At 38.2% G+C, this 26676-nt stretch overlaps 1 long non-coding RNA gene across 1 annotated transcript; it reads right to left on the bottom strand.

Moving 5' to 3' along the window:
- Positions 1 to 10782: 10782 nt before the first annotated feature.
- LOC306877173 lies at positions 10783 to 13907 on the bottom strand. Its single transcript, XR_013784875.1, has 4 exons — positions 13611 to 13907; positions 12432 to 12584; positions 12013 to 12105; positions 10783 to 11820 (listed from the first exon to the last, which is right to left on the bottom strand). It is a non-coding gene; the product is annotated as an uncharacterized lncRNA (long non-coding RNA).
- Positions 13908 to 26676: the final 12769 nt, after the last annotated feature.

Here is a 26676-nt window from a genome sequence, read left to right on the forward strand (position 1 = left end):
CTGGGTTAAGGAGAAAAAGAACTGGACTCTTGCTCAGTGGTCCAAAGTAGAGGTCTTCACGGAGGACCCGAGACCTGAGGACCCGGGACCCCCGTACGGGTTCGGGTCTATATTTTATATGGTCAGCCGGGTCCGGGTCGGGTCCCAATCTATTATGTCGGGTTTCGGGTCTGTTTAACATTGTGTGTAATACCCGAGACGATCGGAGAACACCGCACCTGCCAGTGATCAGTGTCAGTCGGCACTTTGCCTGTGTTTTATAACTTGCAACTTGTAAAATTAGGACATGGAAAAAACAACATCCGTCACCGATCGTGACAGCAAGTAGACTTTTAAAGATGGAATAATGAGTGGATTAAGAAGGCTCTTTCTGTTGGCAAGAGAGAGGAACAGCCTAACATGGATGTGAATTTATTGGCAAGGAGGATTGTATGCATCGCAGTCAGGGAGAAGGCTACTAACAGTAGTTAAGCTATTTTTTTTTTTCTTCGCAACTTATTTATATTTGTTAATAGTAGTTTTGCTGTGCAATATGTGCCGATCGGGTGCAATTGGGTCTGTGTCTTTCCAGCCAGGTTCGGGTCCAAATTTCGAATAATAGTCATGTCTGCGTCGGGTCCGGGTAGTACATTTAAGGCATTTCTCAAGTCTGCATGGGTTCGGGTCCCACTTTCAAATAAAATACGGGTCCGGGTTGGTTCCGTGCAGCACATTTACAGGTCTCTTCGGGTTCGGGTACAAATTTTTGGGCCCGTGAAGACCTCTAGTCCAAAATCCTCTTTTCAGTTAAAGTAAATTTTGCATTTCATTTGGAAATCAAGGTCTGGAGGATGACTGGAGAGGCACAGAACCCAAGCTGCTTGAAGTCCAGTGTGAAGTTTCCACAGTCAGTGATGATTTGGGCTGCCGTGACATCTGCTGATGTTGATCCATTGTGTTTTATCAAGTCCAGAGTCAATGCAGCCATCTACCAGGAGATTTTGGAGCACTCTATGCTTCCATCTGCTGACAAGCTTTATGGAGATGCTGATTTCCTTTTTCAGCAGGACTTTAGCACCTGCCCACAGTGCCAAAACCACTTCCAAGTGGTTTGCTGAGCATGATATCACTGTGCTTGATTGGCCAGCCAACATGCCTGACCTGAACCCCATATGGAATCTATGGGATATTTTCAAAAGAATGAGAAACAGTCGATCCAACAATATAGACGAGCTGAAGGCTCAATAGTGCCTCAGCAGAGCCACAGGCTGATCGCTTCCATGCCATTCCTCACTGATGCTGGAGTTTGTGCTAAAGACCCGACCAAGTAAAATGCATAAAGTAAAGTGCATAAATGAACATACTTTAAAGAACTTGAACTTTTCTGTTTTGCAAATCCTTTTTGTGATTGATCTTAGAAAATATTCTAATATTATGCGATACTGGATTTTTTTAAATGTTTTACTTTACATGTAACTAATCTAGAATATATGAAAGTTTTGCTTTCTGAAATAAGTTACAACACAAAAAAATAATTTTCTCATGATGCACCTATATATATATATATATATATATGTATATATGTATATATATATATATATATATATGTATATATGTATATATATATATATGTATATATGTATATATGTATATATATATATATGTATATATGTATATATATATATATATATATATATATATATATGTGTGTATATATATATATATATATATATATATATATATATATATATGTGTATATATATATATATATATATATATATATATATATATATATATATATAGGTGCATCTCAAAATATTTGAATAATGGTATAATGCAATACAACATATATTATATTTTAATAAGATATTAATTGAAGCCTCTGTTGTCATGACAGAGGAATTGTATACAGTTAAAGCCAGTTGTCACTCGTTTTGTTGTAATTGTCAACAATTTCTCAACAAATATATCTTGATCAGAACAACAGTTTGATATTTATATTAGTATTTTTGTTCTTTCATAAATCAATAAACAAATTACAACTTCCCCCTACGTGACAACATGCCCCTCTGTGTTAACTGTATAAATGAACATTAAATGACCTTTGCATTATAAAAGTACGTCACCTGTATAACAAATTCAACATTCTGCTCTAAACTCACGTGAGAACAGGCGTGAAGTAAAGCCGCGAGAGCAACCAGGTGTAAAGCGGCAGAAATCTTCATTTACAAAACTTCTGTTTGCAGAGCAAGATAACAAGCCTATAATCTCGGTCTTCTGATGGAAATATCTCCTGGCGCTCGGTCCCTCTGAGGAAAAGTTTCATCTCCTCTCGCGCATTCCTTGACGCTCGAGCGGTGAACAGACGTGAATGTCCGGTCAGCCCACGAGCGACTGGTGAGACATCTCTTCCAAACATCTACCTGACTGTTAACTGACCTCAGATGCTTGCGTCTCTCAGCACAGCCTCTGATTTACCCATAATAACCATCTTATTGCGCACAAAGAAAATATGACCATATGTGGACTTGCTGTGAACCTTCTTGCACGTGCACTTGATACAGATAAAACAAGATATAAGCCACTTTCCCAATATGATTTTGTACAATATGATTAATAGCTAGATTTTTTAATTTTTTAAAAGAGAATATAGAGCTGCTTTCCCTCCACAATTAAGGCGTTATGAGTGAAAGGTTGCTACAGGTTTTCTAAATCAGTTTTCTTAGGTTGCCGAGGTGTTCATATGAATTTTCACACTTTGACATTAGCTTTTGTGGTGTTTATACCAGGGGCGTGTCTACGTGGTGGCCAGGGGTGGCACCGGCCCCCCCTGAAATTTGGCTGGCCACCCCAGGTGCCCCCCCGTACCAGATGTCTGGCGATAGGCTTGTTTTTAGTTTCTAACTGCATCTGGGGTATCTTGGCATGTGTAGGCAGCTGCCTAGGGCCGCTTTCTTCTATTCTTTATTAATTTTAGGCATTTTATCGTGATCAAAATGATCGTCGAGAGCGCATAATGTTACGCGATCATGTAATGCGCGAGCACGCATCTCTCCACTCGCAAGCGGATTTCCTTCACTCGCACACAACTGGACGTGTGCTTTTACATTTGTATTTTGTTGTTTTTGTATATAGTTATAGAAGCATATCAACCAGGTTCCAGAAATAATCACTAAGGCTGCTTCTGAAATAAGTGGGGGTGCTCTCTTAATGCACATTTTCACATATTTTGTCCCTTCTATTGCTATCAATATGCTGCTACTTCGAGAGCGAATCCCGCATAAATATGCAGATGTCATTCCCAAAACTTTGCAACGTGTGTGTGGGCAAAAAACAAAGTTATACATTTTAAATGGATTGCTTAGAAAGCTCGCAAAGAGTGCTCATAACCAATAAAGCTGTACGTCACTCTTTGTTCATCACAATCTGACAAAGTTCTGTGAGGACCAATGAATCTCACGCTGTGCAATTAATAGCCTATATACTATAGGCCTATTAACATCGTGTATCCAACCCCTCCCCCCGGCCACCCTCTTTTAAGCCAGTGCCCCAGACTGCCCCCCCCCCCCATTTAAAATGCTCTAGACACACCCCTGGTTTCTACTAGGTGGATGCTAGCCTATAAATGGATTTTTTTTTTTCAAAACCAATTATTGATTGTACCCATTTGTTGCCAAGTCTGTGGTTTTTCACAGGGAATTTGGCTACATTTACACTGTTGCCAAGAGGGGAGTTATGGTTTCGGTACCCCACTCACTTAAAAAAAATAAACATTTTTCAAAGTTTCTTCTATTGTGTTTTATGAATGGGTTTGGGACAGAATTTTCGTGTTTGGGTGAACTATCCATAAAAAAATTTGCAACAGTACTTGTGATAGTGAGCAGCACTACTAAAAACATCTCAAACAGCCCAATCTTAAATTTAAGTTCCAGATTTACTACCAGCTTGTGCCAGCACAAACCCTCTATTGGCTTAAAAAAACTAATGTCAGGATTTACTAAACACACACAATTGAAATGTAGGGGTGAGAACTATTATCTGTTATCAGCTGTTATTTTTGCAGCTGACCCTAGTGAAAATGAGTTTCCCTTTCAGACTCAAAATTTAAGGGAGGAGAATATTTAAATAAATCACTTTCCACTTCCACTTCCATCAGCACTTTTATAGGATTGCAGTCTCATGCTAATTAACCATGTTGAACACTACATGGACATAGGACAACATGAGATTTGAGGTTGTGCCTGGTGACTACTGAATGATATATATGTATTAAAGGGGTTATGACATCGTTTGTTGTTTTTGTTATTTTAATAAGTTCTTTGAGGTTTACTTATAATGTTAATAATGTTTTTTGCACAAAAAATAAATAAATAAAAATAAAATAAATATGTAGTATAATGATTTTTTTCAACCCTTATTCTGACCCTCTCTCAGAAACAGGTTGTTTTTAAGGGGCGGGTCCTTTAAGGCTTGTCAGTATTCGGCCACTGTTATTAGGAAGGTTAGGATGATTTCAAGGGCCTGACGCGGGAGGGGGGCCCCAGAATGTGATTCCTACTGAGGGGCCCCTGGTGTTCATTACAGTCAGACTGATACTATGTGCATTAGTGGGAGGAATGTTTACATCAGTAAGTATGTCAGTAGCAGGCAACAAGTGACTGTCTTTTTTGAGTGAGTCATTGAATCATTCACTCAAACAATTTGTTCAAATTCACTTATTCATTCTGTGTTGCCGTTCGATGCAATAACTTATATGGTGAGAGCTTAAACAAACATTTAATTAATGATTAAACAAGTTCTCCTTCACTCTCGTGTTCAAGAAGCGATGAGTTACATATATCCCCCATTTAAGCAGATTTAGATAAACCCTTATTGCTCTTTACAGCCTTTAATAAAAAGCCCTGCTTTCCAATATTCAGAAACAGCATCATGCTGACAGCTGTGCACTGTATTTCTGTGCGGGTTCCTTTTGCCATATTTGGAAATACAGACACATTTGGAGCATATTATGATATAAAGATGTCTATGTAAGCACTCAATAAGTACTGCTTCGACTCTAAAATGTAGGACAACAGGATGTTCTCGAACAAGACAAAAGTGCTTTGGTTGGTTTTGGTGGTGAGAAATTTACCTGATGTCAAACTTTTTTTTTCAGTCTCATGTACGCTTCCCTGGTCCCACACACACTCACAGGCCTGCAGTATGCGGAAGTCTGGAGATTAATGTTTCTTGGTGCTTATGTAAACTGACATGCTGTCTCTCTTTGATCAATGAGGTGCTTTTTTATTGACTTGATAACAAGATTATGCTCACCAGACAAAAGAGTGTCTGTGTGAACTTATTTTCCCCATGAAAACAAAAGAAATCTGGTGTACTGGTCCCTATGGTAATGTTGCCATCTACACAGGTGCAATTCAACCACATTTGTGAAATGACGTGAGGTCGCCATCCCATTGTCTCCTCTGCCCTGTGAATTCTTCAAAAAAAACAAAAGTTACATTTAAGTGGTTATTGTGTACTGACAAGCATTTATAGTAAACTCAAATATACTTAAATGCCATTTCTATCCAAACTTGCATGTCATGGATTCCAATATATTTGTTATATATATATATTAGTACATATTTGTAATGATGTTGTTATTTAGTAGATTTAAAATATATTAACTTTAAATGTAATGTCATGTAAACACACTACATGTAATCAAGTACTTTACATGTGCTTCAGTATGTTAGCCAACACTTCAAAATAAGTGTACTACTGTAAAGTAAGAATAAAGATTATAAAAACATAATGATTTAAAAATTATTTTAAAGTAAAACTTTTAATTTAACATCATTACAAAGTGCACTTTTTAAAACTGTACTTAAGTGTGTTAAGATATATAGTCATAAAATGAGAATTGTCTTCAAGTACACTTTAGTGGCCTTTAATTTCATTAATATTATATTATCTGCAAGTACGGTTTTTAAAAATATACTTGTAAGATTTAAAATACACTGCTAGTGCACATTAAGTATTAAGCAAACTTATTTTTCTACAAAAATTTGCATTACATTACAAAATGAGGACAACATGTCACTTTACCTAAATCATTTTACTACAAAATGAATATTCTGTCATGTTGTTTCAAACTTTCTTTCTGTTGCAGAACACAGAAGATATTTTGAGAGATGCATCTGTGTTTTTTTGTCCATAAAGTAAAAGTCATTGGGGCCTAGTGCTGTTTTAGACGCCACCGACTTGCATTGTATAGACAAAAACAGTTGCATCATTCTTCCGAACATCATCTTCTCTGTTTTGCAAGAGAAATAAAGTCATATGGGATTGGAATGACATGAGGGAGAATAAATAAATTAATGAGAGAATTTCGGTGTCTCTTTAATGTGACATGTAAAGCTGTTAGGACCTTTGTGAACTTGTGGAGCATTGACTTCATACATCCACCAAAATAACATTTGATTGATATTCAAAGATCATTAACATTTGAGCATAGATTCTACTTTATTTGGTGTTTTGTTTTCTAATACAACAGAATTAAGTGTGGCATAAGTGTCCAAATGCTTTTTGAGACTTCTCTATTCACACAAAGCTGACAAACCCAAACATCATGATGTTGTCACATTGGTGAATCAATTTTATGGTGCGGTAATTTCCACAGACAAGATGAGCTCTCATTGTAAACACTGTTGAAGCCACGATTGTAACTGTCATGTCTTCATCATACCTAAAAAAGTGTCTATATATAGCCAGGCAGACATCAAAGGAAGATTTGAAACGTTGCAAGGCAACCTTGGGCATAATTCACCAGCAAACCAAAGAAAATTACAACCAGTGTCCATAGTAAAGAAACATTGTGTCAATGCATCTCTCTCTCTCTCTTACACAGACACACACACAAACACTCACTTCTCTCTGCAGTGATTCACAGCATGGCTGGAAGCTTTGTGGTTTTTAGACAGTCTGCAACAGCTCAACCTTGTGTGCTGCATCATAACTACTGTACTGTACACAGTAAAGAAAAGCTCAGCATGTTTCATACATGCTCACACACACAAACACACACGTGCGATCAGTTATCACACATACATTTTTAGAGGCCACAGTAAGAGTTTACATTGCTTATATCGCTTTTTTACTTGTATATCCACAACTATTTTATAAACTAATTCAGTTAGTAAAATAATATTAAACAGACAATCCACCCGAAAAAGAAGTTTCTGTCATTATTTAATCACACTCATGTTGTTCCAAACCTAAGTTTCTTTTTTCTGTTGAACACAAAAGAAGATATTTTGAAGAATGTTGGAAAATAACCAAACAGTTGATGGTAGCCATTGACTACTTTCTAGCCACTGAATTATTATTATTATTATTATTTTCATAATATGCAAGCGAATGACTACTATCAACTTTGGTTACTTAATTAGCAATTAGCACAAACAAATATTTCAACTCAACCCTCATTTTCCTTAAAAAGTCTGAAAAAAATTTGAGGCTTTCAAAACCAAAAATGTGAAGCTTCATTTATTATATAAAAGTATTAAGTCTTCTGTTAAACTTCTGTAAATTCTTATTATTTAATAAAAGTTCTTAATTCCTATTATTTAAGCTGTCTTTCATTGTATAGTTGTTTTTTATGTAAATCAAAATTATGGGCATGGTTCTTCATTGTCTGAACTTCCCATTTGTATATACCGCAATATAATATTTATTTTCATTTCCTTATACGGTAGTCAAGTTCTTAACGAGATGGTTATTTCATAATTAATAGGGCAAATTATGAAATAATTATGAACTTACTCTATTTTAGCACATCAGTTTGTTGGGAGTTACAACTTGAAAGTGAATCTCTAAGACAGAGTGACTTCTTGGAAACTCTTGTAAAACTCTACATTTTTTAATGTTTATGGTCTCTTTAAGTTGTGTATCAGCACATATCTCAACAAATCGGTACAATGAGTAGCCTATATCAGTATATCACTCTGTGTCAAATGACAGTAGGGTTACTGTGTGTTCAAATGCAAGTCCTGCCTTGAAGAACATAGCAGTATTTGACAAAGTAGATTTCCTTCTTTCTTCGTCATTGTCTGAGCACAAAATTAATCACCCTCACTAATCTGCACAGACTACAGTAAACTATGTTTTTATTTATTTATATGTAGCCTATTTTTAAACATATATTTATGTCTTAAGAGTACCAGATGACATGAAGTGATGCTGTACATTGAACAGCTGTCTCTCTCTAGTGGCTGTAAAAGATAAATAAAAATGGTTTACACAGTGATTTTGTGTGCCAACATCAAAAATTAAAAATTAACTTAAAAATTAGGCTATATTCTTGCTTGAGATAAAGTGTCACTTAAATTCTTTCATCCTTAAATTCTTCTCACTGTATCTCTCTATTTTCTTCATCCTTTCTTCCAACAGCATCACTGTTGCCTTGGCAATGTGTGACATTTGCGCGGATCAAACCGTCCCAGAGCAGCATTCAGAAATACTGCAAAAAGCAGGTAAATACACGCTTTTTTGACCGTACTTCATCATCTATATCAGGGGTGTCAAACTCAGTTCCTGGAGGGCCGCAGCCCAGCAGAGTTTAGCTCCAAGCCTGCTCCAACACACAAACCATGTAATTTTCAGTTGAGCCTGAACAAATTGATTAGTTGGATCAGGTGTGTTTAATTAGGGTTGGAGCTAAACTCTGCAGGGCTGTGGCCCTCCAGGAACTGAGTTTGACACCCCTGATCTATATAGTAGGCTATAGCATGGATTGACAACATAATTATCTGTTTGTGATTTGAAAGAGCCCATTCTGATAAGCATCCAACTGTGAGGGAAACGAGATCAGAGAAACATGATTAGATATGATATTCTACATTATTGTTTCATACTTTATCATGTAGGCTAAATGTTATGCAACTTATGCAATATACAGGATGTAATATTAACAATGTAATTAAGCCTTATGGAATAATTCTGAACAGAAGATCGACATCTAGTGATTTTATTAACTAGGCCTATCTTGTATGAATATTTCATAAAGTTCATAAATGAATGCTGTAGCGGTTTATTTGACTCAATTTGCTATCGCGCTTGCATTGCAATCAGTTCGGGCAGTAACACATGACAAACACTGTTATGCATCACTTTATTATAGATTTATATATTATTTGACTAAGACTAGGCCTGCATGACAAAAATGTATTGATTTGATTTCAATGTCACAAAATGAACTGCGAGAGGAGAACTATATTGTTTTTAATGGGGTAAATTATGTCCTGTTTTGTGTTTGTCTTAGTGCCATGTGTTCCTTGACCCAGTTTCTCCCTCCTTGTCCTTATTTGGTTTTTCCTGTTCCAGTTCTCATTTGGTCCCATTTGTTACAGCTGTGTTTGATTAATTATCTCGTTTGCCTCCAGCATCCGGTGTTAGACGTCATATAGGCCGTTTCTCAATACCAAGTTCGCAGAGTCTGGACTTCCGTCCTTTCGAGTTTGGACTTGCCAAGTTCGACTCAGAAGAACGAACTCTCGAGGACGGGAGGACGAACTGAATTCTGGGTTATGGCCCGTATCAAGTCCGCACAAGTCACCTCTCGATGCATCCTCGGTAAAAGGGGCGGATCAAGAACACATCCGGGGATTTGAACTGGACTTGGCTAGATGTGAACTTTGAATTGGAACAGTACTTGGGCAGCGACTGATGACGTTTCACAAGTCCACAAGAACACAAGTACAGACAAGTACGCATATTGAGAAACGGCCATAATGTCTCCTGCGTTCTCCATGTTCCTTGGCTTTTGATTTCCATTAAAGACTGTGTGAATTATATCTTTCAAGTCAAGTCAATATTCTTTGTATAGCGCTTTTAACAATGCAAATTGTGTCAAAGCAGCTTTAAATCAGCTTGATATAAAGCTGGGTAGCTTTATATCAGCTTTACAGTATTTAGACGGGGAAATAGTTTGTCAAAATAGTGTCATTCTCCTCTGGCCAGACAAAATCAGTAGTTTAAATCTAGGCTAAAGCAGAATCAGATTGTGCAAAGGACTCATCTGGTTTCTTTGGTCTTGTCCCGATGGCCGTCTTGGAGACAGGGTCTTCACTGGGAATCAGTCTCTGGGGCTCATCTAGGTGTCCTGGCTGTAGAGGTCATCTCTAGGTGCTGATCCACCATCTGATCTGGATACCGACTGGATCCGGGTGGCTGCAGTGACCATTTGATCTGGATAAAGTCTGGATCTGGCTACGGTGACCTCAGAAAAAGAAAGAAACAGACTAATATTAGCGTAGATGCCATTCTTCTAACGATGTAACAAGCGCATTGGGTGTTTTGGGAAGTGTTCCCAGTTCCGGTTGACCTAATTAATGCAGCCTAACAATCCTTTAACGGATTTGAATTATAGAAATGCGATAGTATATTATGTGTAAGACAGGTTAAAGAGATGGGTCTTTAATCTAGATTTAAATTGACAGAGTGTGTCTGCTTCCCGCAGTGTTAGGTACACTGTAAAAACTAATCTATAGAATTTACCCAATAAATGTGAGGTAACAATTTGCATTGACTTTGGTGGGGTAGATTTAATCCCATATATTGAGTATAAACTATCTGAAGTAAAAAGCTATTAAATACTTGCATAAATTGGGTAACAATACCTCACATTTATGTATATATATTCAACAGCTACTTACTCATTAAAATTAGGTAAAAATTATCTCTTCAAATCAAAGTTAATTAATATCAATTACTTATTCAGAGAAGGTAAAATGTACCCCCCACAATAAAGACATTCAGATGGTTCATCAGATCAATGTTTTTAATCCAAAAAATCCTATGAAACACTCAAAATTTTAGCTTTACACAACATTTCAAGTAATGAACCTGTTTTATTACTTGCTGATCTATCAAATGTTGTTTCAATAATAAAACATATCCCTGTTTTAGGACATGCAGATCAGAGCGGAAAAGAGAAGTGAGGAGAGAAGGGAGCAGAGAAGAAAAAATGAAAGAAGAAGTGAGGAGATCAGAGCAGTGCTGGATGTCCAATCACATTAAGATTTTCTTGTATCTAAACTCTTAGAATAAACTCTTTGTCTCTCTTCAGATTTACACAACAGTGACTGACCAAATCTGTGGTCCTGGAACATTCATATAACAAATAACCGAACAGCCTTGTTTATATGCAGCAATGATGCACCAAATTATCAAAAAACACAGAATAAAGTGCTAAATAAAGTACAACAGCTTCACACAACAATGAATAAATTGACTTGTTTTTGAGCTTGCTCTCACTCTCAAAGATAGGATGAGAATAAAAGAAACAAACAAATGGGGAGGGAAAGAGGGTAGAAGGAGAGATCAAAATTCGAGAGAGAGAGAGAGAGAGAGAAAGAGAGAGAGAGAGAGAGAGAGTGGATGGATCTGTGTCTGTGTGTGGAGCAAATAAGGGAAAAGAAGAAAAATATAAAACTACACTCCATTACAACTCCATTAAAAGTATGTCCAGACAAAAGATCCTCTTCGAACAAGAGGGGAAATGTGTGTCTACTGCATGAGCTTATTTTTGAGGCTGTGGACCTTTTTCAGTAGTTTTGCCCCGTCAATTTCCAAAAAAAGTTTTTGAAAAGCTTCAAACGTGTTCTTCAGCTCCTTTGGATATTCGATGTTGATTGTATAAATGAGTCCCATCAGCAGTATGCATGCCTTTGTTCGGCTTCCACATCCTTCCATCACTTGGTTTCCCTCGATCACAATAGACAAATCTGATGGATCCTCCTCAGCCATGACATCGTGCTTCACAATCACCTTCATCGTATTGTCTGTGTAGTCCTCACATTCCTACATGTTAAAAAGAAACAAACAAAAAGCATACACATTTTTATTTTATTTAAGATGCTGTTTCAATATATTTCAGTTTATCTAAAAGGAGAGCAGAGGGGGAGTGGAAGGCAAAAGGAGAAGGTGGATACGAGAGGAGAGGAGAGGAGTATCCCTTGAGTTAATCAAAAATCTGTTATCAATATGACATACCTGGCAGTCATGGAAAAGATCTTCTTATCTTTCACCGAGGTAGTTAATGAGGCAGCAGACAACAGCATCTCTTTTTTTCTCAATGTTCTGTGTCTGTAGGGAGATACAATTTAGTGATAAGACTGTTAGCGGAGTGGGGAGTGATTTACATATACTAAGACCGAATTCCAGCCCTGCAACAGACTGGCGACCTGTCCAGAGTGAACCCTGCCCCTTCGCCTGATAAATGCTGGGTTGGCTCAAGTGGAGTGTACTCGACCTAAATGCTCATGTATTAGTCTGCTGTGTTTCAGCAGGTCCAATCTTTTTGATGTTGTGAATTTGCACAACTTGCATTTCCAGTTCATTTTCCCATAACTGAGGACTTTAGTTAAGGTTTAAGGACAATGTGATTTATTTTATTTGGAAAACATGCATACCTGTACAGGATACACTTGTGGTGGGGACGTGGGTGGATGTGTCAACACTAGAACTGGTAACAGTAGTCTATCAGTGAGTCTCTGCTTGTGGAGGACAGGCAAGAGGAACTGAAGAGAGGGCAAATAGTGAGTGTCCACATACACAGACTCTGCCTGCAACAGAAATAAAAACAAATTACACAAAACAAATTATCAGACATGTAACTTACCTGGGTTAGATTTTGTACAGATGATTTTGGGTTTACCTCAATATAACGCAAATAATCACCCCCTTTGGTTATTCGGGTGGGTGTTTAATACGCAAAATAGATTATAACCCCAGACGTTTAAAAGAACCAGGCGGCTATTTGCAGACCGGTGACTAATTGGGGAAATATGGTAGTTTATCAGTGCTCCTCTGATCTGGGCAGTCTGTCTGTCTGACAAGGGCCGGTCATGCAGAAATAACAGACTGTGTACTGACTTAAATAAAGGCATTGCAATTACATATATTAATATTCATGGTTCATATAATTAGCTTCATAGATGTAATGTGCTTCATAGAACATATTACAAAATTATGAAAACATTTATTAAGCACTGATGTTCTAACAATAACAAATATAATATAAAATCAATTCTAAAATGTTGTACGTGATCCCAAACTTAGGTGCAGCAACAGTTGGTGTTTTCACACACACTCGTGGGATACAGTGGTAACGTTACTATGTTTTTATTTTTAATCCTGCGCCCATTCAATATATTAGAAAAAGCTAGCGTTGACTAGTTTCTAACCTTAAAACCAGCGGTCAGACGTAAAAAGTACACCACGATGGCATTTCAACTTACCGGCAGTTGTGACGGTGAAAGCCCGGGACACAACAAACCGATGGCAAAGAACTAGCAGCGACGAAAGCAGACGTGCCGTTGCCTTGCGTTGGCCTGGGGTCAATTTGTTTATTTGAACACATCAAACCGACGCGTGGAACACAATAATCCAAGTTGCCTGACCGACGGTCCGACGTTGCCCAACGGCCGACCGTCGGCTTGATGTGTCCCGGGCCGTGGTGACGCCAGCGAGAGATTCAAACTTTAATTTCAAGTAATGGCATGTTAAACAAACGAACGCCGAATACAAGTGAAGTGTAATATCTCATAATTAAAAAATACACATACAGCACTCCTATGTAAATAGCTTACCTTCACTTCTGCTGTTCGATGGCAGCCAGAGAGAGGATCCAGCGTCGCCCACACTCACTCAAAAACGCGGACTGACGCATGGCGCATGCGCAATTTAAAGCAAAAAAACTCACGGTTTGGGGGTATATTTTACTGCATTTTTCTATGTGATGGTTCTTACTGTTGACGAATGGGTAGCATATGTAGAATTTACCCATCACTTTAGAATCCGTTGGCTGGCTGCAATAATCATGTAAATTTTATATGGTTTCCACAGATTATATTTACCACTCTCCAAAATCACTTTTTTCAGTGTAGATTGTTCCAGAGTTTAGTCGCTAAATAGGAAAACGATCTCTTGATTTTGATATTCTAGGTATTATCCAATGGCCAGAGTTTTGAGATCGCAGCGGACGTGAAAGACTATAATGCGATAAGAGCTCACTCAAATACTGAGGTGCCAAACCATTCAGGACCTTATAGGTAATTAGCACGATCTTAAAATGTATACAAAAGTTTAATAGGGAGCCAGTGCAGTGTTGACAGAACCGGGCTAATGTGGTCATACTTCCTGGTACTAGTAAGAACTTTTGTTGCTGCATTTTGAACCAGCTGGAGTTTGTTTATTAAACGTGCAGACTGCAGAGCAACTTCCTCTAATGCACTTCCTCTAATGTCAAAATAATTTTCTAGTCTATTTAAAAGAATGTTGTGGTCGATAGTGTCAAACGCGGCACTAAGATCCAGTAGCACTAATAGAGAGATACAACCACAATCAGATGATAAAAGCAGGTCATTTGTAACTCTAATGAGAGCAGTCTCAGTACTATGATATGGTCTAAAACCTGACTGGAAATCCTCACATATATATTTTTTCTCTAAGAAGGAACATAGTTGTGATGATACTACCTTTTCTAATATCTTTGATAGAAAAGGGAGATTCAAGATCGGTCTGTAATTAATTCTTTGGGGTCAAGTTGTGTTTTTTTTAATGAGAGGCTTAACAACAGCCAGTTTGAAGGTTTTTGGGACATATCCTAATGACAATGATGAGTTAATAATATTCAGAAGAGGATCTATTACTTCTGGAAGCACCTCTTTTAAGAGCTTAGATGGAACAGGGTCTAAATTACAGGTTGTTGGTTTAGATGATTTAACAAGTTTATACAATTCTTCATTTCCAATAGAAGAGAATGAGTGGAATTGTTCCTCAGGGGATCTATAGTGCGCTATCTGATGTGATGCTGTGGCTGGCAGCTGCATGGTTACAATTTTATCTCTAATAGTTTCGATCTTGGAAGTAAAGTAGTTCGTAAAGTCATTACTACTGGGCTGCTTGGTAATGTCTGCACCTGCTGATGTTATATATTTTGTTAATTTAGCCACTGTATTAAATAAATACTTTGGGTTGTGTTTGTTTTCTTCTAAAAGAGACATAAAGTAAGCAGATCTAGCAGTTTTTAATGCTTTTCTGTAGGATAGGGTACTTTCCCGCCAAGCAATATGAAATACCTCTAATTTTGTTTTTCTCCAGCTGCACTCCATTTTCCGGGCTGCTCTCTTTAGGGCCCGAGTGTGCTCATTATACCACAGTGTTGGACTCTTTTCCTTAATCTTCCTTAAGCGTAAAGGAGCAACCGTATCTAAAGTGCTAGAAAAGTGAGAGTCAATAGTTTCTGTTACATCATCAAGTTGTTCTGAGCTATTGGATATGCTGAGGAATTGAGATAAGTCAGGAAGATTATTTATAAAGTAGTATTTTGTTGTAGAAGAGATGGTTCTACCATATTTGTAACAAGGAGTTTAGCGTTACAGCTTTAGCTATATGGAATATACACAAAACTAGATAATGATCTGAGATATCTTCGCTCTGCTGCAATATTTCAACGCCACTGACATCAATTTCATATGACAGTATTAAATTTAGAGTATGATTTCGAAAATGAGTAGATCCTGAAACGTGTTGTTTAACACCAATGGAGTTTAGAATGTCTATTAATGCTGATCCCAACTAATCTCTTTCATTATCAACATGGATATTAAAATCACCAGCAATTAGGACTTTATCTGCAGCCAGCCCTACCTCAGATGTTGGCCTGTATACAGTAGCCAGTACAAACATCACAGGAGATTTATCATTAACACTTGTTTCTTTGCATAACGTTATATGAAGCACCATTACTTCAAACAAATTGTACTTGAAACCCGACCTCTGAGAAATACTGAAAATATTGCTATAAATTGTAGCAACGCCTCTCCCTTTACCTTTTGGACGCGGTTCATGTTTGTAACTGTAATCTTGGGGGGTAGACTCGTTTAAAGTAATGTAGTCATCTGGTTTTAGCCAGGTGTGGCAGTGCAAAATACTTTGGGCCACAACATTTTTTCAGTTTACTTTAATTTTCACTTTGCGTGATTGGGGTGGAGTGTGTCAATTAACAGCGGAAGGAGGATATAAGGAAGTGAATCTTACCCAGGAGTATTCCGTCATCAGTAAGGTTTGAATTGTGAGAGTGATTGGATTACCGTGCAAAGCGTAAAGACGGCCGCTTCCGTAACTGTTGCCTTCGGCAAACGATATCTGGTGAGTCCCACTTGACTTTTTAAGTGTTGCACTTCAAGATCATCTGGTTTTATTAAGGCTGTTCTGAAGACAAGTCTCGGCTGCTTGTTCACCTGTCCTGGAGTCTGATGACAACTCGATACACTCTCCAGCTTCCCTCATTACTGTGAACTTGGTCAGTATCTCTACGGCGCCATTAGACACACTCATTCACTCACTACACACACACACACTCGTATAACATTCATCCCAGCACATTCAGTGTGTTCTTTTTTGTTTTCCATGATTGTTCAGTGGTTATTGTTGCTTTAAAATTGTGGTTTGATGTTATTCCTTAATTATGAAATGAACAAAATGCTTATTTAATGTTTCTTTGTTTTCTCTTTTTTTATTTTCTCCTATGGACAATTTATGGATGATTGTGGACATGAATCTGCAGTGTTGGAAACGTGAAATAGTGTGACGCAATTACTACACGGATTTCACACTTGAATTGATCCATTTTGAATTGTTTTTTTGCTTATTGTTTTCTTCTCTTGTTCCTTATTTTTCAAACAAGTTTGTTTCCATGGACATTGTGGATTAAATCTTCCGTTTGTGAACATTTTCCTCTAACTATTTTTATGTCTTAATATTGTAACAGGTGGTTTATTTTTTTGCTATCCTGGGTTAATTTAATTTTGTCAGGATAAATCCTGGCTAGCGCCCGAAAAAATGTCTCTAACAGACTTTATTTATGCTAGGGCGGCCACCACCGTTACACAGGTTTCTGTCAAACAAAGCACATCTAGTTTATGTTCAGTGATCATATAATTTACAAAAAGCTTTATATCTCCTGAGTCTCCTTGGTTCCGTACTCCAGCGAAACGTGACAGAACACCGGACCTCAAACAAATAATAAGCGGCGCCCGTTTTTGTTCCTGTTTTTTTAAAGGTTTTTTTTTGTTGTTTTTCCCGCGGCACGGATAGCACCACGCAGTTCTCCGCCCTGGGCCACCGAGATCTCCCGTTAGTGGCGTATGCGCAGGAGTTCTGCGGGCTCGCCGTGTGGACGGAGCTTGATGATGCAACGCTCAACTCTCTGTTCTGGATTGGGGCCAATTACTATCGGCCCGTGGACCTCCCAGACACCACAGGTCTGAGCTGGAGGGAAGCGATCCTCCGGTGTCTGGAGAGTGTCTGGCCCCGATCCAGGATCAGGCAATCCGGGGAGCCATGGTGGAGTGTGGAGCTCGGGAGGCCACCCCCCCTCCCCGTTGGATTTGTTACGGCGCGGTACGCGCCTTCCGGGAGGGGGGAGTAATGTCACATTTATGGTCTGTTTTGTGTTTGTCTTTGTGCCATGTGTTCCTTCTTTGGTTTTTCCTGTTCCTGTTCTCGTTTGGTCCCATTTAGTTCCATTTGTTACAGCTGTGTTTGATTAATTATCTCATTTGCCTCCTGTTACTTAAAGGGGTCATCGGATGCTAAATTCACTTTACAAGTTGTTTGAACATAAATGTGTGTTGGAAGTGTGTGTACACATCTATCATATAATGATAAAAATCCACCTAGTGTTTTTTTTTTCAATCCCTATTTTAAAATCCCCTTTCTCGCATCAGGCTGTTCTGAGATTCCTGTCAGAATGACGTAGTTCTGTACAGGCCCCTCCCACGATAGTTGATTGACAAGAACGCCTTACCTTAGACCCGCCCTGAGTGAGCTGTCCGTCTCTGGTGCAGGGGAAGGTAAGGTGTCTTAGATCGAAGTGTTTAGTTGTTGGATGTAATAATGAATATATCAGTCGACATTTACTCCCGACATCTGAGCCGCTGAAGATCCTGAGGATTCGTAACTTTCTCTTTGAAGTGAATGCCCGATCCCCGATCTACATAAATGCATCTATGTTCGCCTGAATCATTCGTGATCCAGCTTTATCTACAGAAGAAGTGAGTATAAGGGTTTTTATGAATCTTTGCAAATCGCCTTTCCTAATAATGTGCTAGTTAGCCAGTTTCGCGGCTGAAGTTTAGTATGCTCCATAGATACGCTCCTAATGAATAATATCAACTTGTGTAAAATGTGCATCCGATGACCCCTTTAAGCCCTATGTTTCCCTGTCTCCAGCATCCGGTGTTATACGTCATATGTGTCCTGCGTTCTCTATGTTCCTTGGCTTTTGATTTCCATTAAAGACTGTGTGAATTATATCTCCTGAGTCTCCTCGTTACCATACTCCAGCGAAATGTGACAGTCCTGACATGAATCTGTTGACAAAACACTCAACACAATCTACTGAAACCACAAAACCTAACTTAAAGAAGAGATACTGTAAAGCAGCAACAAATAAAATGAAAATATATTATAGTTTAAATTTATATTAAATGTGATTATATATTCACTTTAGAGTGCTTATTTGCCTAATATCCTTATTATCATTGTTATATCCACCTTCTGTGTGTGTGAAGGTGTGTATTATAATAGGGAGTTTGAGCGGGGCAGCCGCTGCAGAGAAGAAACAGACTGTCGATTTGCTCACCCCACTGACAGCACAATGACTGACAGCGCTGAAAACACAGTGACCGTGTGTATGGACCATGTGAGGGGGATCTACAGCACATCAGCACATGATACAGCACAGACCATCAGCCCGTCCACAGCTACCGCCACGGTGAGACTTATCACGCATACAACTCCTATAAAAAAGTGGCTCCTTCCTGCTCATTATAAATCAAGTGCACTTATTTGATGTGTTGTTTAACATACTAAAGCACATGTAAAGGACATGATTATAATTTTATCTCTTGTGTGTTATTCAGTATTGCATTTAAAGTTAATATGTGACCTTGGACCACAAAACCAGTCATAAGGGTAAATTTGTCAAAGTTTAGTTTTATACATCATCTGAAAGCTGAATGAATAAGCTTTCCATTGAAGTATGGTTTGATAGGACAAAATTTGGCTGAGATACAACTATTTGAAAATCTGGAATCTGAGGGTGCAAAAAAATATAATATTATTTTGATATTATTATTATTTTGTAATATTATTAAAATATAATATTATTTTCAAAAAATTGAGAAAATCGCCTTTAAAGTTGTCCAAATTAAGTTCTTAGCAATGCATATTACTAATGAAAAATTAAGTTTTGATATATTTACAGGAAATTTACAAAATATCTTCATAGAACATGATCTTTACTAAATATCCTAATGATTTTTGGCATTTAAAAAAAATCTATAATTTTGACCCATACAATGTATTTTTGGCTATTGCTACAAATCTACCCCAGCGACAGCAACTTCACAATTGCAAATGTCTAATCACAATTCTATTTAAATTCTCGACATACAAGTTTTAATAGGTTAAAGTATATTTTAGTTTGTCATAAATGTTTGTCAGTATATTCAGCAGTGTGCTTTAACCATATTTCAAAGACTAGATTTAATGCAATTAAGTGTCTGAAAACATTACATTGAGTTCACACATAAGTATATTCTTATAAAGTATATTATTTACATTAGAAGTACTTTAAAAATAAGTTAAAGTGGGGTTTTTTTCACAATTGTAAAGCAGATTTTTTTTTCAGTTTGTGACAATACCATCAACACACATTTATGTTCACTTCTAAACATTTGAACTGAAATCTAAAGTTGAGTTCAAGCTAGAAGTAACAATGAAATTATATAAAAATATGTGCATAAGTCTATTGCCTCTGATGCTTTCAGATAGCAACTATTCCGCGAAATTGTGAGTGATTGGCTTAAGTGGCTTTATATATCAGTCTCTTGTCTCTTTCACTCTCCTCTGTATTTATTTCTTTCAGGCCGTTCCTCATGCTCTGTTGGCTAAGTGTGTGGCTCTGGAGTAAACTGGAGCAGCAGCCAGTCAGCCCCACACACCTGCAGACAGCCACAGCATTACTCCCTACAGGTATTCACTCCAACAAACTGTCTCTCTCACACACACACACACACACACACACATACACACACAATCACAATCACATCACCTGCTCACATTTTGCAACAAATTCTGTTATGTTTTTATTGCTTCCTGTATGTTCCCTGCCTAAAAGTTCCCATGATGCTCAGCGCATCAGCTGTTTTTGCTGTTAGCCCTTATGTTGCTGCTGCCACAGCAAACGCCAGTCAGGTTTGTTCATTTACCTTCCCACTAACCCACCCTGAACTTCCACCTAAACCATCTGTTCAGATCAGATGCTAAACTGTCTATCATCTGAGAAAACATGTTTCCCTCTCAGTTTTCTGTTAATTATTTCTCTGAAAAAGTCACCAAGTTTAAACATTCAATAGTTTTAAATTCTTAAAATGTTTTCCTAGTACATCAAGCTAAAAAAATTCAAAGCATCCAAAATCTAACAAATTTGATCACTTTAACTATCATAGTTCAAATTACTTGCTGTTAACAATATAAGTTAACAGCAAGTAATAAGAAAAAAATATTATAATAATAAATATTATTAGTTCATTTGTTTTTACACCCTGTTATGTATCTTTCCATCTTTTCTATTTTTCATGTTCTGTGTACATGTGATGTTCACAAAAGATACATTGGCTTGGGTCTGTAATATGTACATTGTACATCTATGTACATCATTGTACATCATTCATTGTAATATGTATTGAAATAGGCACATTTTAGAGTGGCCTTTTATTGTGGCCAGCCTAAGACACACCTGTGCAATAATCATGCTGTCTAATCAGCATGTTGATATGCCACACCTGTGAGGTGGATGGATTATCTCGGCAAAGGAGAAGTGCTCACTAACACAGATTTAGACAGATTTGTGAACAATATTTGAGAGAAATAGGCCTTTTGTGTACATAGAAAAAGTCTTAGATCTTTGAGTTCAGCTCATGAAAAATGGGGGAAAAAACTAAAATGTTGCGTTTATAATTTTGTTCAGTGTGCTTTCAAAATCCAAAAAAACGTACTAGGTTACGTATGTAACCCAGGTTCCCTGAAGGGAACGAGAGCTGCGTCTCGTAGCGTTTTCGGACGCAGCTCGAAGTTCCTGGAAGGGAACTGTTAATTTCCGGGATTAAATAGGAAAAAAATACACATTTTCAATGTGGTCTCAGTCATTTAGACCTCATTGTATATTTTAATGAAAAACTGCAGTTATTTAATAGCCTAATATGCCTAAATCTTTCCTACTGTGTTTTAATACATGTTATGAATATACAGGTGCATCTCAGAAAATTAGAATATGGTGAAAAAAATCTTTTTTTATTGTAACTTATTTCAAAAAGTTAAACTTTCATATATTTTAGATTCATTACATGTAAAGTAAACATTTTTTTTTAATTTTGATGATTAGAGCTTATAGCTCATGAAAGTCAAAAATCAGTATCTCAAAATATTAGAATATTTACATTTGAATTTCAATAAATGATCATCCATGCAGTATAAATTCTGGGTATCTCTTGTTCTTTGAAATTGGGGAAGACTGCTGACTTGGCAATGGTCCAGAAGATGAACATTGACATCCTCCACAAAGAGGGTAAGTCACAGAGGGTCATTACTGGAAGGTGTGGCTGTTCAAGGAGTGCTGTATCAAAGCATATTAAATGCAAAGATGACTGGAAGGAAGAATTTGTGTAGGAAAATGTGCACAAGCAACAGGGATGACTGCAAGCTTGAGAATACTGTCAAGCAAAGCTGATTCAAACACTTGTGAGAGCTTCACAAGGAGTGGATTGAAGCTGGAGTCAGTGCATCAAGAGTCACCACGCTCAGACGTCTTCAGGAAAAGGGCTACCAAGCCACTTCTGAAACAGAAACATTGTCAGAAGCGTATTACCTGGGCTGTGGAGAAAAATAACTGGACTGTTGCTCAGTGATCCAAAGTCCTCTTTTCAGATAAAAGTAAATTTTGCTTTTCTTTTGGAAATCAAGTTCTGGAGTCTGGAGAAAGCCTGGAGAGGCACAGAGTCCAAGCTGCTTGAAGTCCAGTGTGAAGTTCCCACAGTCAGTGATGATTTGGGGTGCTGTGACGTCTGCTGGTGTTGGTCCATTGTATTTTATCAAGTTCAAAGTCAATGCAGCCGTCTACCAGGAGATTTTAGAGCACTTTATACTTCCATCTGCTGACAAGCTTTATGGAGATGCTGATTTCCTTTTCCAGCAGGACTTTATCACCTGCCCACAGTGCCAAAACCACTTCCAAGTACTTTGCTGACCATGATATTACTGTGCTTGATTGGCCAGCCAACATGCCTGACCTGAACCCCATATGGAATCTATGGTATATTTTCAAGAGAAAGATGAGAAACAGTCGATCCAACAATCCAGACGAGCTGAAGGCTCAATAGTGCCTCAGCAGAGCCACAGGCTGATCACTTCCATGCCATTCCTCACTGATGCTGGAGTTTGTGCTAAAGGAGCCCCGACAAAGTATTGAGTGCATAAATGAACATACTTTAAAGAACTTGAACTTTTCTGTTTTTCAAGTCCTTTTTTTGATTGATTTTAGGAAATATTCTAATATTTTGAGATACTGATTTTTGACTTTCATTAGCTGTAAGCTCTAATCATCAAAATTAAAACACAAAACTTTTGAAATGTCTTTACATGTAATGAATCTAAAATATATGAAAGTTTAACTTTTAAGTTACAAAAACAAATTTATTTTTTCACCATATTCTAATTTTCTGAGATGCACCTGTGTTTCAGTTGTACTTGGGAAATGTCAGATGGCAGTTTGTAAAAGCTCTGCTCATCACATTACAGACTCTCAGTGTGTTTAGTGGATGTTGGATGCAGGACCGCTGCAGTGGTGCAGAAGAGCTCTCTCTACCAACAGCGCCATCTACTGCCATGCTGCGGCAGGCACATAGCCTGAAGAGTAAATGGGATAGTGGTACACAGGGGCAGTTGGATTTCATCTTTAGGGGGCACTCAGAGAGACCATAAGATGCAACGATACAAATTACTTAAATAAACAATATTTTACTGTGCTTATGAAAACTGTATTACTATATTAAGTAATTAGACACAATTACCTATTAAAGTTACAGAAGTTAAGTGAGTGATTCTCAAGTTTTTCTTTTGTTGTTTGATTAACATTATAAGCCTAATATAAGAAATGCATGGATCCGTTATACTGACACACATCCAATATTAACTGTTTATGTTTACTTGAATACTCGTCAATTGTGACACAAAATTTTGTGTATTTGCTTATTTGCTCAAGAAGACGCCTAAGTGAATGTCCCGGTCTCATGAAAGTGCATTTCAATGGCACGATATTCTGATTTTGGCGTGCATATGAGACGCAATGGTTAGGTTTAGGGGTGTGGGGAAGGCGCGTATCATAAGTACACCAAATAGAAACAGAAAATCGTGCCATTGAAAGCACTTTCATGAGACCAGGCTGGCCTGCTGTCCATGCAGTGCCTCTCTGTGCGTGCGCGCGTCATTCAAATGTGTGCGCGCACATTAACGATCTATCACAGCGCGTGAGTACCACATTGAGATAAACGAGCGAGAATGATTAACTTTCTTGAGGAAGCAGCACTGGCCTGATCGTTCAGAAACCTGATTATAGTTTTAGGGGGGATGAGACGACAAATAGGGGGGCTGAAGCCCACTTAAAAAGGGTCTAGAACCGCCCCTGGTGGTACAATTTATCAATTAACCCAGCAAAATGTTAATCTAATGAAGACGTAGGCTGTATCCGAAATCGCCCCCTATACCCTCAAATAGTGCACTATTTGAGGGGACAGCCATTTTAAGTGGTGTTCGAAACCATAGTGGATGTTCTCGAGTGCACTCATTCAATCCCACAATGCACCGCAAAAACGAGTGTACAAGCGATGTACACTCAACGGCTAGAGAATCCCCAGAATGCACTGAGAGAGTCGCGCGCCGAATGAATTCCCGTGTCTCACCAGAAGATGGCGCCCACAGCTGAATCATCCATCCATTAATTTTAGAAGCGCTCGTCCACGGCGTAATACAACACAGGTACAAATTAATTGCAAATTGACTACTAGGGTTTATACATAATTTCCGTGACTGAGTTCTAGATAAATCCTCCAATCTTACTATTGGAGCTGCCCGTATCAAATTATTATTTAACAGGAAGCAAACTATGCAAAAGGGGCAGTCCTTCCGGTGCACTTAGTGTCCGAATTCACTCACTCGTTTTCATTCACTCCTTCAAGTGAACTAACGTTATATGAGTGGACTAATGTAGGGAATAGTGAATGAGGGTATAGGGGGCGATTTCGGATACAGCCAGAGACTCTAGACTGTTTTTAGGGCATTTGTGAGTAGGGTGAAGCTGCAGGCCCGGAGGCCCAACCGCATGTTCAGACCAGCACACTATCGTTTTTTCAGACAGTGCCTCCTGCTGTTTGGATGAACATTTGGTTGTAGCGGTGTGTACCGTAATAATTTCCAACATTATAAAACTGCTAGCAAGTAGTAACATCGGATACGTGAGTAAGGTTATTAATTTTATTAAAGCGATTCCTGAAAATTACCAGGTTTTATGGCATAAATCAATGTGACATCTTATTACACCAACAAACGAATAGTATATTTTAGTATTAAATTTAGTATTTAATTTTTTTTCTCCCCAGTTATTTTCAAACACGTGGTGCGTAACCTGTTATTGCTAGCTTAGTCAGTTTAATTTGATAAAAATTAGTGTCGAAAGATAGCATTATTTTATAATATTTACAGCTTGCTCTTATTTTCAGTGTTATTGTACCATTCTGGGATACTTAATATGTTTTCGAACAAAATAAAAAACGTTAAAGTAAAAATGTTAAAATAAAATGTATAATATATAATAAAATTATTATTTGTAACATATTTTAGTACTATGTAGGTCTACTGTATATTACTGTATTAACTACTATTATTTCATACTATTAGTAGTAGTGGTATGTGTAATAAAAATAATATTGCACGTTGTTTTTATTGTACTTTACAAATCTCAAGTGCTACCACAGACAATAATAGTAACACAATAACTAGAATTAGAAATAAGTTCATTAATAATTACAAATAAGATCTTTGGAATAAAATGCGGCCTTGAGTTTATTTTCATCAAAATATCAAGGAATCTGCGTAGAATTGACAATATGAGCTCTGTTGGTTTGTCTAAATAATTTGCGTGTGACTTGTGTATTTTTTCCCAGATTGTTTATTTGTACAGGCCATCATTCATGGCTTTTGCGAGCTGCAGGGCTTGTCTTGGCAGGAGGCTGAAGATGTGTTCCTCCAGGGTCCCATTTATTACTCAAGGTATGTTTTCAATTTTTGTTTGTACAAAAACTGTTGGATTTTTGTGTTACACAACATTTCTGACAACAGCATTTATCTTTTCTTTTAGTGAAGTTTAGGAATTTGACAGAAGAATTGCTCGAGAAATGAAAAATCTCCCCGACAAGAATGTAAAGCATTTATTTTATTTGATGTTGTTTATTTTTATTTTTATTTTAACCTGTGCTGATCAGCTGGCCCCCATCTTCACACAAATCTTCAATAGATCACTGGAACTGTGTGAAGTCCCCTCATGCTTCAAACGCTCCACCATCATCCCCGTCCCAAAGAAACCCAAAATTACTGGATTTAATGACTACAGACCTGTGGCCCTAACGTCTGTGGTCATGAAATCATTTGAAAGACTGGTTTTGGCTTATCTGAAGGACATCACTGGACCCTTACTGGACCCCCTGCAGTTTGCCTACAGAGCAAACAGGTCTGTGGATGATGCAGTCAACATGGGACTGCACTTCATCCTGCAGCACCTGGACAGACCAGGGACTTATGTGAGGATCCTGTTTGTGGACTTCAGCTCCACTTTTAATCCTCACCTCCGTCTGCCAGTGGATCAACAGCTTGCTGACAGACAGACAGCAGTTAGTAAAGCTTGGTAAATCCATATCCAGCACCCGTACCATCAGCACTGGAGCTCCTCAGGGCTGCGTACTCTCCCCACTGCTCTTCTCCCTCTACATGAATGACTGCACATCTAAAGACCCCTCTGTCAAGCTCCTGAAGTTTGCAGATGACACCACACTGATCGGCCTCATCCAGGACGGTGACGAGTCTGCTTACAGACAGGAGGTTAAGGAGCTGGCTGTCTGGTGCAGTCTTAACAACCTGGAGCTGAACACGCTCAAAACTGTGGAGATGATCGTGGACTTCAGGAGAAACCCCCCTGCACTCCCTCCAGGGCCGGCCCAAGCCTCTATGGGGCCCTAAGCAGAATTTTATTTGGGGGCCCCTTGGTGCCGCCAATATGACTGGTTATTGTCAAAGCTTGATTATTCACACACTATAAATCTAACACACCCATTATCAGTGTTTGTTGTAGCTGTGTTGCTTAGGGGGCAGTTGTGGCCTAATGGATAGAGAGTTGGCCTTATAACCTGAAGGTCGTGGGTTTGAGTCTCGGGTCCAGCAGGGATTGTAGGGGGTGAGAGTGAATACGAACACTCTCTCCACCTTCAATACCACGACTGAGGTGAGACCCTTGAGCAAGGCACCGAACCCCCAACTGCT

Source organism: Barbus barbus, assembly GCF_936440315.1.
Source record: "Barbus barbus genome assembly, chromosome: 11".
Classification (NCBI taxonomy): Eukaryota; Metazoa; Chordata; class Actinopteri; order Cypriniformes; family Cyprinidae; genus Barbus; species Barbus barbus.